This window comes from Pectinophora gossypiella, chromosome 20, assembly GCF_024362695.1.
Source record: "Pectinophora gossypiella chromosome 20, ilPecGoss1.1, whole genome shotgun sequence".
NCBI classification, from domain to species: Eukaryota; Metazoa; Arthropoda; class Insecta; order Lepidoptera; family Gelechiidae; genus Pectinophora; species Pectinophora gossypiella.
Window position 1 is genome coordinate 13,529,060 of NC_065423.1, and position 11,971 is coordinate 13,541,030.

The following is an 11,971-nucleotide window of genomic DNA, read 5'->3' on the forward strand; positions in this document are numbered from 1 at the left end:
ACATAAGATAATGTATTGTAGCCTAAGGTCTGTCTTGGCTAGTTTTCATATATGAAATTATAGCCTTCGTAAGTTCTAAACCTACAAGTATTTGTCGGTTATTATTTTATAATTCCGAAAATTCGGATTGTTGGTAGAAACTAACGATCGAACATAATAATTCGTTGGTAGGTTTATAAGAGGACATAATGCTTTTTACATTAGTATCAGTTTAATGATACTCTCGTAGTTGGTAACGTCTAGAATGCTCCAAGTGTGGAGGCAGGTTGCCACTTGCCATGCATCGCGGCGCGTCGCTGCACTCGTTGAATACTTACCTGCCACAACCACAGCGCTAAGGTCACGCGTCTTATCTATAAATAAACCGCGCGTGTGGTGGGAACAAAACCCAGAAGCCTTTAATACTACCAGTAGCTCATTGTTCCCGTAATTGAATGATCAGATGGGGGTGATAGGATTGTGTGGGGTTCACCGCCCGCGGAGACGGAGACGGAGGGTGGTGACAATGGTAGCTACTTCCTGTGTGATTGTTTGTCAGCTGTGGACGGTGAACTTGCGAGCTGTCCACCCAGCGGGCGACGGTCACGGTCGCGGGAGGGGGGGCTAGAGGCATGCACGTAATTACAATAGGTACTACATAAACCTTATTGTTGACATAGATAGATAAACGTGAGAAAACTATTAGTCTAGGTATAGGTAATGTGTGCAGTCCCAGCGGCACAGACACCGCGCACCAATAGCCGTACGACGATTATCTACGTAGATAGAAATCGCGTTTATTGGCTGAAACCCTCGATATAAACCAAACATTTTTCTCTTAGCTCTTTCTGTTACTGGGATCAAAATATGATAGTGGAGTAATATCAGTGATATGAGTTGTAGTCTCAAATTGTATAGATTATAATTACTTTTCTTGTATTGTTCTATAACAACCCTAAACTGCCCTGCATCATTCGAGAGATCCTGTATCATAGAGAATGGAAATTGGTTATCATGAACATGCCGACTCTCCACGTGAGCCAGTTCAGGTATACCGTGTGGCCAGGTGCGTGTGCGATGCTATCGGCGGCCGTGACCCTCGCCCGCACGATAGCATCGCAGTTGTCTGATCACCAGATTGCATCCAGCTCTGTAATTAGCACCATTATTTCTATAACCGTTGCCGCTGTTACTGTCAATGTATTATAGGCTTGTACTATGTACTTATTTTACAAATGTTTTATCATTTCCAGCAGTAGTGGAATGCTCCGTACTACTTCGAAACTATGAAAGGCGGCCTGTATATCTACGGTGGAGAGTAGGTATCAACTATTTATTTTATCTTCTACTTCTTACTAGTTGCTCGAGAAACTGTCAATCGCCAGGGTCGTGATAGTTACTATAACCATGCTTTATACTCGTAATGTGCTTTACGTCATGCTAGGAATGTTGTAGTTTGAATGCTACGGTTTTTCTTTAATCTCAGACCTGACGAGAAGTGAATCCCTTCGAAACCTCAGATCGCGCAATAAGTAATCGCCTCTTAGTCGGAGTGATGTCGTAACAGAGCAACAAACGCCGGTGCGGATATCAGCACACCGATCACGATGACGGCGAGGATGGTTGCCATTGTTTAGGGGAATTTGGTAAGATGGTCGCGCCGGTCGACTGCGGCGACTGATGGAGATGAGTGAGATGTACTTAGGGAGTACTTGCTGCACACGGAGGAGGGGTACCGGGATTACCGGGCGTGGGGTTTTGTATGAAACCGCAATCAAAATCGAACACGAGAACAATCAGAAAAGTTACAATAGAATCAGCACCTAGGCACTTAAGTACCTAAGTATTTACAGGTAGTCTAGAAAGTAGGGAAGAGAGTTGCGAGGGACTTACAGATTTCTACGCGACAATTTTTTTTATATTTACTTAATAATATTTATTTACTTTTTTATTTTAAATTTCGTAAGTAATAAGACAAAAACGGATTCGTAGTTTTCAAACAACTGTGTCGTGTTTACAAACACGTTTTCGTGTCCAAGTTTCCCTGCAGCACGCGCTGAAGATGAGGTGACGTGATGATGCGTGATTCTTTTAAAAAACAATTCAGTACTTTTGACTTCGCTCTTCATTATTTTACGTTGTTTATTTAACAAACTATTTGATGAGGTTTTAGAATGCAAACGGTTGATGCGATGAGATCACAGGCTCGTCACGTAAGACACGACCGGTGGCGGCCTTCATACATTACTTAAGTAATGGATTGTGGTGCGTTTTTGTATGATTGTTGTGTGTTAGTGGGCGTCACCTCTGACATAACGAGAACAATGCGCGAGAGTGCCGGTGAGAGTGCTCCTGACACAATCGCGGCCGTCATAATTACGATGTTACTAGTCTAAAGCTCATTGATGTGCACAAAAACTGCGAATCTCACATCTCACTGCGCCGGCGCATCGACACTCACCGCCATACAGATAGATCAATACCAACTATTGTGTAACAAGTTCTTATATCGCGGCTATCACACTTTTAGCTTTTATAATTTCGCAACAGTCGGACTGTAGATGCATAGATTGCGTCCGTCACGCGGCCGCGGTGGAGTGTCTGCTTGGCCGGCCAAGGCTGGGTGTGAGCTAGATAGTTAGCACAACGACAATGCGCCTCATTAGGCTCGCTGAGGTCGTTGCCGACTCAAATTAATTTGCGGCGCGCATTAAAATAAACTGCGCGTGCGACGGGTGCCGCGTACGCGACGTGCGCAACATTTAGGTACTTACTCAGAGACATAAGACAATCTACGACTAGTTTTGGGTGGTAAGCGATTTAGTAAATAATTCCTTTCTCTCAAAACAATTACATAATACTGAACTGATCATGATGAAACTCAAGGAAGTGTTCAAAGTTGATGATGCAGGTCCTACCCTCGCCCATCCACTTCTCGATACCGATTTCATTAAATTAATTATTATGTAGGTTAGCTTAAATACAGGCTACCAACATTGTATACACTATAGGTAAGATTGAATAATCCTGCCCCTTCAGTGGCTTCGCTGCGCAAGACCACGTGAGAGACGAAGACGCACACCACGTCCCTTCGAACAACACGTCCTTTTCCGTCTTTTTTTCGTCTTGCAGCCAAATGTACCGTGTTGCCGGGGCGGGTGGTGACACGTCATCCTCTCCCAGCGAGCTCGGTAACCACATTCTCCACACGTTGTTTAGACAATTATAGAATATACGCGATTAGTGAGAGTGCAAGTATTATTGGTAGTGAGATATGGTATGGTAGGGAGGGTCTTTCCATTTGACGTGAACATTATCGACTCTTTATATGAGAGGTATATATCTACCTACTTATCTATTGTAGTAATAAAGGAAAACCTTTTCCAATACTAAAATGCAAAGTAAGCACTTTTTGCTTTACCTACTTGTGTGGTTACTCAAGTAAATGTTGTAAAAATATAATGATAAAAAATTTCATGGAATTAAGACCATAAAGTTCTAATCCAACGCGTTTGCCGCAAGTAATTGATTCGTCTTCCTTTTGCAGGAAAATATTATTATTGTAATAATACATATACAGGTAGAAGTGTGATAGGTGTGTAGCGTGCAGGTAGAATTTTGTATTTATTTTACAGCAATTCACCATAACATGTTCCATTCTGAGAAACTAATAACCAATTGTATAATCTATATCTATTCAAAGAAAATAACGAACAAGTGGCATAGACATAATATGTACCTTCACTTAAGTTAGGCGTCTAAGGGATTGTGTCAACTCCAACATACATACATAACATAATATTTACCACGCTGTTTGGGCTGCAAGTTCTCTTCTGATTACTGCCCACCTCGCTAGAGGTCTCAGGCGTGACTTTATTTATACATACATTTCGAATATGTAAGTATACATATGCATACATTACATACATACATATTTACATATGAGCTCCCTTTGTAAAATCTTTAGATTGAAGTAAACAATGTTCCCTCGTAGCCCGGTTTTACCTGTTGTAATGTGAACTTTACGTACAAAGAAGCAATTAGCGCAAGATAAGCATTATACTATTATTATTAGGGTTCTGGAATGGCGACCACGTGTCGGACGACGCTCAGTGGGTAGGCCCGCTACAAGGTGGACCGACGATCTGGTGAAGGTCGCGGGAAGCCGTTGGATGCGGGTAGCGCGGGACCGATCGTCGTGGAGATCCTTGGGGGAGGCCTATGCCCAGCAGTGGGCGTCGTACGGCTGATGATGATGAAGCATTATACTTGAAATTATATTGATACTTATCTTGATGACGTCATTACCTACCTCAGTATTCAACAAGAAGTTCAAGTGTTCCGATAAATAATGTGTTAAGTAGTAGTGGTAAGGCGTTAAATAATTAAAAATAGGATTACATTCAGTTTTTTACTTGCTTCTTTGTTCGACTGGGGTGGATAAGAATTATACTGCTATCTTTAATGTAATAAATATACAATTCTGACGACTCGATTGCTCTAGCCACAGAGCTAATCATAAGAGTGGCCTTCTAATCAGCTCGCGACAGCATACCGACTGCAGTCTAGTTCATTCATCAGCCTATATTTTTTGCTATGTTAGGTTTTAAGAAAGAAAAAAAGTCTTTATAGTATCGTTTTTGATGTATATCGAAGTATGTCCAGCTCAGCATAAATAACTACCAGCTCAGCATAAATAACTACCATACTAGGTACAATCCGGTAAAGGGAATCAAAAGACACATCCTGCCTGGACAGGCTAATCTAAGCACCTTCTGTTTAAGACAGAGATGATTAAGTATATTAAAAAATGCTACAGAACAATAATAAAGCAGGTTGTAGTATTACGAATTGACGACGTAAACAGACCTTGTAGTTGTCAGTCAGTAGCTAACGTCCATTAGTCGACGTGGTTACTACTAGTGGACAGGTTAATTTGGTACACAAATAGTAAATTAGGTAGGTACCTCTCGCAAATACGTCGCCATACAATAATGAGTGCGATGAATTATAATGTATTGTCTGGTTTAGAATCACCTGTGATTTGTCTATTTAGAAACTAAACTATAAGGTAGAGTTTACTTATAATGAGACAAATTATTATAGTCTACTTGGGTTTGGGTCCTTGAATTAAAACTCTGCGAATTAAAATTATAGAATAGAAGAATAGAAAAAGTTTATTATAAAAGGACGCCACACACAAAAAAAAGTCAACAACATCATATCAAATTTCCACTAAAACAATTACAAAAAAGCAAGACGGATGTTTGTCGAAATGACCATAAGGTGGTGGTGGACGTCCTGAGATAAAAGGGCCTCACTCAGCACAAGTCGCGGCGTGAACCACGACGCTGGTATTATGTGGACCCTGTTAGGTGACGCACGAACATCGTAAATTCACTCAAATGCAATTAATAACTGAGTTTAATATGGTATTTATAAATAAAAAGTAAATGTACCTAAGTAGTAAACAGGACTAGACTAAAATAGTTCCTACACAACACACAACCGTCAGGCCTGTTATCTGCCCAAGTCAGGTCATAAAATAAATTTCTTGCACAAGTCCCATTAATGAATCTATTTAATACACTCAAAAATAGATAGTGATGGATTGCTTACCTGATGCAAAAATGTTCATCATTAGTATTGCCTTAGTACAGAAATATTACATGTTCCTGGACGTGGTCCATGATGAAAAGCAGGTAGTGTATATAGCCTTTTTGGACAGCCATTGCGCGTGAGTACATATTGTAAACATGTAGGTAAAACACTAGTTGTTTATTAGCATACACATAATAATTTGGTATAAAATACGTACGTACAAGTGTGCCAACAAGTAATGGCTGGTTGACACCTACATCAGCCGTCGTGTTGACCACTGGTCGAGGTTGACAACTTGTCACCACTGTGTTTACCTGCGCCTGCGCTAACCAATGTGCCTCCTGTCAAAGACACACAGTAAAGTTAATCAATATGTAGTAACTGGTTAGCGGTTAGGAAGGTCTATTGTCTTCTTGTTTATTGAAAAGTGTGTCCACGTAATGTATATTACTATCTTGAAATATGAAAGCCGTGAGAGCCTAGTTGGAAGATCGCTTGACTCACACTGCGAGGTCCCAGGTTCATATCCAGGACGGGCCTAAACATTTTCGAATTCATGGATTACTTATCGTGCATGTGCTTAGTGGTGAAGGAAACCCACATATTCGAGAAGTACCGGGTACGAGAGGGGGCGGTATTTTTTTGTTGTTTAGTTGGTTTTCCCTTCAGGTTGGAAGGTCAGACAGGCAGTAGCTTCTGTAAAAATGTGGAATGGTCCCATTTAATATCTTAAATAAAAAGAATGCGTGACAACTTTGACATAATTTCTGTGCTCTAGTAGATGCGATTTACTTACATTTTAATTGCTTGCCTGCTATTTTGAAGACACAATATAAACTTTAGTCGGTAAGTAATTCCCAATGGGGAGGCTCTCGTGGCTCCTCCTGTTTAGCGTTGTATCTGTAGATACATGTGATGTATAATGCGTCCAATATGGAAATAAATATTTTCTTTCTTTCTTTCTTTCTTCTTTCTAATTATTTAGTAAGTAATCAATAATTCTGACATCACATGGTAAGAAAAAATGTATCAAAATTAAAAAATCTGAAACGTATCATTCAGTATACTTTTCGTGTGTAAGATAAACATGCTGGCGGCATAGGGGTGGCCCAAGGGCCACCCCCGCCGCACCCTAACCTACTGTTATGCCTTGTAAAAATTATGACAAAACACTATTATTCTAAAAAAGAATTATGGATATCTATTTATTAATCCCAAAAATAAGTTATACCTAACAAACCAGTATTCCTAGATGTTATTATGGGAAAGTAAAACTATTATGCTAAAAAACGTTATGCAAAAAGGATTATGATAATTAAAATTATGACAAAAACATTTATGCATTTTAAGAGAATCCCAAATTAACATTATGCTCACTCTAATAGTTTTGTAACTCTATGGTATAGCACGCGAGGTGCGTTTCGTATCACAATTTGACGGTTTCACTTCGATAAATTATAATCTACCGAAAAATAATACGTTAAATTGTAAGCAATATGATACGATTCATAATTATTCGACAGTTCACAATCTCGCGAGATTCAAATCGATAGATTATAATCTAACGTTATTTACAATTTTACGGTGACATATCGACGGGGAAGAAGCAAATACTCCTATCTTACATTTTTAGGCAAATCGACTTTTTGATGTAGTTCGTTGCGAAATTTAATTTTACGTTGGCTGGCAAGATCTCCGTTGTATATTTCCTACTTTTAGGGTGATTTTCGATGAATAGAAATAGCTCTTAAAATAAAGATTTTATATGTTGCAATATTTTTTATAAAAATATCTCCTTTCTACAGAAATAAATAACTCCTATCTCATGTTTTAATCGATAATAGCTCCTATCTTCAGAATCTAGCATGAGTCTTTTTATTTAATGGAAGATGATGGAGGTTGATGGATGATGATGGGCAATGGGCATGGCACGAATGTGTCTTTGTTTCAAAAATAAGAGATGATGGACCCAAGATCTACTTTTTGGGGTGATTGGTGATTGATCACTGACACTTCAATATTAAATTATTTTTTTCCTAAGCGTGTAGCTCGAAAACGGGCGAAATATCAAAAAAATATTATATTAACAAATTTGTAGACAATTTAATGTTCTTTAAATTAATATAAAAGTTATTTTCTCAAGGACGCATCGTTTTTGAGATATCAGCGAAAAACTCAAAATTGGTATCTCTGACCTACACCCATTCCGCAACACAAAACATTTTTTTAAAGACAGTTATTAATAAAAATTGTTTGACAAGTTAATTATTTGATATTGGATAACTGGGTTATTTATGATTATCTTTTTGTCAAAAAAAATCCCAGTTTTAATTTTGGAGAGAAATTTAGAATAAAAAGTGAGAAGTAAATCGGACGACCAATACCATACAAAAATATCGATATTTTATATTTTTGTATGGTTTGGTAAACATTAAGTTACGGAAATGACACCATGTAAACGTGGGAATTTTTACTATGTTAACTCCATAAATAAGGACACATTCAGGAAAGTGTTCCGGAACACATTCCTGAAGAAAAATCATAGGATTCCTCCCACATACTCTACAACCCCTTTATTCGCCGGGCTATTGATAATGATTTTAATAAGTACCTACTTGTTGATCTCAGTTGATTATTGACTTAATAAATATATAATTCGTACTATATTGATATATTTTTTTAATGCCAATTAAAAAACGAAGGTGCCTACTTTATCATGATCAATAAATAATTTGTTAAACCTTGTTTAAGATCAAAGTTTATTTTCATTAAAAATGCTAAGCGTAGCACTTTCTTTAAAAAAGCTGTCGTTTCAGTATTTTTTTAAAACATACGATTATTTGTTATTATATTGCATGCTTTATAATAGTTTACAGTTAAATATTTACTAGTTAAATGTCGCGGCATTGCTTTTTTGTATATCTCCTAACTTGAACATAATTTGAAATTCATTCAAAGCAATACATCCTATCTTACAAAATCATGTATAATTTACGTTAGTTTTATAGTTATTGTTTTTTTTTAATTATTAATAGGTTTTTGAAGCTACAGTGAATAGTTTACAAAGAGAAATAAGTCAAACAATAGGAATTTGAAGGATTAATTGCAAGTGGAAAAACCGTCTAACGTCAAAACTTTCGACCCAACACAGAAACCAATAGGCTCTAACTTACATTAACTTTAATTCCTCTATATATACAAAATTAATATTAGTTTAAAAAAATGTCTCTTGAAATAACAAAACTACCTTCAGAATATGACGTCGCGCTATAATTATTAACAAAAAAGTTATTCAGTTTTTTCCTCCTCCTGTAAAGTTAGGTCTGTGTAAGATAAGAGTATTTGCTTCTTCCCCGTCGATATATAAGACCGTGCGTGTCCAGCTTTACAGTTAGGAGCATCGGAATGAGCGGCGGCGCCGGCGGCCGCATCGCGCGCATGCGCCGTTTACTACCAAGCGACCACATTCTCCGCCCCCTCTTTGCACTACAGGGTCGTTATAGGGTAGTGTCCAACTTTTTACTAAACGTCAAAACACGAAATTATTATGGAATTTGTATGAAAAAGCAACCTGAGACGTGACAAACTGTCGTACTTATAATTTCATAAAAGAAAACGTTTTTGTCATCTTTAGATCAGTCTTATGTCATAATTTATCTTTGACCTAGGAAACTACCCAATTCTAATACAAGTAAGAATCTACTGATTACGCCTGAAAATCCTCGGCGATACAGGCCATTCCAGCCAATCACACCCACACCTCACTTCACACTCGCTAATCAAACCCGATCCGTCGTGTGTGCGCCATCGCGCCTCACCGCTAACAGGCTCGCTTCCAACACGCGTGTCGCAACTGATAATACATCGAGTCGGCGACGTCACGTAATTACCGACTTTTGTCCACAAATTAGATTTGTAACCGCACGCTCCGCTCGTTCAAAGGCCAACCATTCAATTTCCGACATTAGCCTCTATTTGCTGAACGGTCGGCGGGTTGATGGCGGACCATAGCTGCAGTTAACTACGTTACGCGCAGTGAAGCATTGTAGTCGCACTGACTTACAAAACAACGTCGTAAAGTTTGGTATTTACAATTTTGCGCATTGAATGTCTTGGTGCAGCCGCGCGCACACATCGACGACACAACCAACTGGACGCCTGATGTTCGATTGACTCGTTATGTCAACTGACTGAAGTATGGGGTGACGAGATTTGTTTACCGTTCCCAGGCTGACAGTAACCAGGTCTGTTATTAGGAGGTTGTTCTTGTATCGCGTGAGTTATGAGGTGGGTTACCAACCTCATCAACCCTGGTGTAAGGGATTATTATAGAGCAGCTAAAGGCCCTGGGATGACTCATGTAAAGATTACTTACTTACATAAGTAAGTAGTAGCCGACTTAATGGCCTTCCGCAGCGCGGATCATCTTACTTTCGGACAACCGGGTGATCAACTTGTAATGTCCTAAAGAGACCAGGGCTCACAAAGTCATTTCTGTGATTACGTCACCAACGAGATTCGAACCCGGGACCTCCAGGTCGTGAGCCCAACGCTCAACCACTGAACCCATCTAGAGGTTGTGTCGTCGATATCTTATGCGCGTTGACATAACTAATTATTGTTGCAAACACATCGGTCACGCGCAACATCCGCGGCATCACGCCGTGTGTGAACAAATGGTACTTTCTCATTGTATGTTTGTCGTAAAATAATGTTTACAGGTTCCGAGAAGCACGCAACGTGGCGTTGCGACAGGACGCTATAAACTTCCACCGCCGCTAATCATCACGCGCTGGATATGAAGCGTAGTGTGACCACACTCCTATACTGCTACACGTTGTCACATGGTGCTAATATAGTTTAGCCCGGCTCATGACCACCGACTGGTATATAGTGTAGATAGGGCACATGCCCTGGAACAAGAGGATGATGTATATCCTATCTTACCCGACTGCAGCGAAACAAAAATAAGGGCTATGTGTTTGCTGTGTATGTACGCATGCCAGTCTAAGAGTTTGCTTACTACGGCATACGACCACGGGTATCTTGTAAACATCACTTTTGGAAAACAAAAGATAGAGAAATGTATTTATTTTCTTGTTTCATGTTTTTTAGTGTGTGATTTTTCCGTAAATGGGTTTTAGTTTTTAAATTTATATTTTTATTATCGTGTCTTACTCCACGTCAGGTCTTCAGTTTATTGTTTTCCATCAGTACCAGTAACTAGGTCACAAGCTGTCACTAGATAATTTACTATTAACACCCGGGTGCATAGTGATCGTATCGATAGCCGCGTACGCTGGAGCAAACACTACTGTTTGCGGCCCCAAGTAGATGGTTGCATCATGCTGCGCCGGCGCAGCTTCGCGATCACGATCCTCTCTTATCCTAGTTCACTATGTCTATACACTCTATTACAAAACTAGGCTGTAATAGTGGCTCGTATAATGGTAGGTGACTGATGGCCGTAACAGTGTAAATACAATTGGACAAGTAAACTATACTCATAGGCTCTCGTTGTGTAATGTGTATGTACGATGTATTTGGGCACACTCGCGTCCCTATCGGGGCGGGCAGAGCCGCAAATCATCAGCATGAACCGTTTGTGGCTCTGCCCATCACAATGATGAACCATTCAGGGATTGTTACAGGATATAGTTAGTACATCATCATCTCCCTAGCTAGATCACGTTTTCACAGGGTCCGCTTACCTAACCTAAAGATTTGACACGTCCGGTTTTTTGCAGAACCGTTCGCCTACGCCTGTCTGACCTTCCAACCCGAAGGGAAAACCAGCCCAATGCAGATTAAGTCACATACCTCCGAAACGCTGGGCTAGGAGGACCAGAGGCTCCAGTCACTGAGGGACCAGCCGAAGTCATTAAGCGGAATCTAGATTTGCAGTAATTTCAGTAGGTAGGCGTTGTGTGTGTGTGTGTGTGTGCGCGCGTACGCGCACATACATCTTGCGCGCCGTGTTCAATAAAGATTCTACTTTTCTAATTGTATTGTTGAAGAATATGGACGTCACAGTACAGTTAGCATCACGAGCTGTGATCTAGTGTATTGTGTGCTGCGCGCGCGCGTGTGTCGTTGCCGCATTGTCGCATTGTGCGCGCAGTCTCGCGCCTTGCAGCCTCCACTATACCTACATCATAAAACTCATTGATAATTATTATTAGCTTTACAGCCTTCACAGCACAATACACTCCTCGGGGTGACTGTTTATCTTGAAGTTTGTACAGGTCTTCATTCCTCGTCTGTCAATTAACTCTCAAGGTACCGTTTTGTTGCGGCGGCTGATGACCACAAGGTGATAATGTTTACTTTGCCTTCCGAAGAATGGTCAATTGGAGGAAGGGAGGCCGCTAATTACATCATCACTCGCCGG